This window comes from Grammomys surdaster, unplaced genomic scaffold (genome assembly GCF_004785775.1).
Source record: "Grammomys surdaster isolate TR1022 unplaced genomic scaffold, NIH_TR_1.0 125956, whole genome shotgun sequence".
Lineage (NCBI taxonomy): Eukaryota > Metazoa > Chordata > Mammalia > Rodentia > Muridae > Grammomys > Grammomys surdaster.
The window spans coordinates 3,404,885-3,405,908 of NW_021620775.1; the positions used below are offsets into that span (position 1 = coordinate 3,404,885).

Consider the following 1,024-nt stretch of genomic DNA (forward strand, 5'->3'; position numbering starts at 1 on the left):
AGATGTTGGTCTGGGAAAAGCAGTATTTTCTTAACCATTGAGTGTTTCACGACTAGGAAGCTGTCTAAAAGAACTCATCACAGGTGTCAGATAAAGACAGTATGTTCAGGGTCAGTTGTAATATTCCCAACAGCACCACTGAAAAAAGCCAAAACATGAAAACAATTCCAACACACACCGACGAGCAACTGTTCATACATAATAATGATATGCACATGGAGTGGAATATTATTTAATCATAAAAATGGAGCATTCTGGCACATTTACAACACGAATGACCTTTATAAACAATATGCTCAGTGAAAGAAGCAAGATACAAAGATTACATACATGAATCCATCTACATGAGCCATCCAGAGCAGACTAATCGAGACATAAAGACCATTTCTGGATTCAGAGAACTAGGAAGGAAGCGACTGCATAGTGGTTACAACATAAACTTTCAGGGTGATAGAAATGCCTTGGTTGTGGTTACCACAACCAAGAAACTAACTTTCACTGAGGCATGTGCTTTTTTATTTTTTATTATTTTTTATTTATTTATTTTTTTTTAAAAAGCCTACATCACCCGGTATTCCCAGGCGGTCTCCCATCCAAGTACTAACCAGGCCAGACCCTGCTTAGCTTGAGAGATCAGACGAGATCGGGCACGTTCGGGGTGGTATGGCCGTAGACACATGTGCTTTTCTAAAAATGTGTTTGTTTTATTTCATTTGTATGGATGTTTTGCTTGCATGTGTGCTGTGTACCACATGCATACAGTGCCCATGAAGGCCGGCACCTGGGTCCTCTGGAAGAATGGCCAGTGCTATGAATCAGTAAGGCATCTCTTGAGCCTCCAAACCTTTTACTTTTAAATAGTTATTTTTATATTATGTTAATTTATTTGATTATTTAAGAGCAGCTCTCACTTCAAAACTGCATATCTTACCATCTTATCAAAAACTGATATTTTTCTAATACAATATTTTCTTAGCCTCCCCTCCCCCAACTTCTCCCAGATCTCCTCCCATTCAAATCCACG

The 1,024-nt window shown here is 38.8% G+C and overlaps 1 pseudogene; it reads right to left on the reverse strand.

Annotated features, from left to right (window-relative positions):
* Positions 1-556: 556 nt before the first annotated feature.
* Positions 557-675, reverse strand: LOC114609449 (annotated as a pseudogene).
* Positions 676-1,024: the final 349 nt, after the last annotated feature.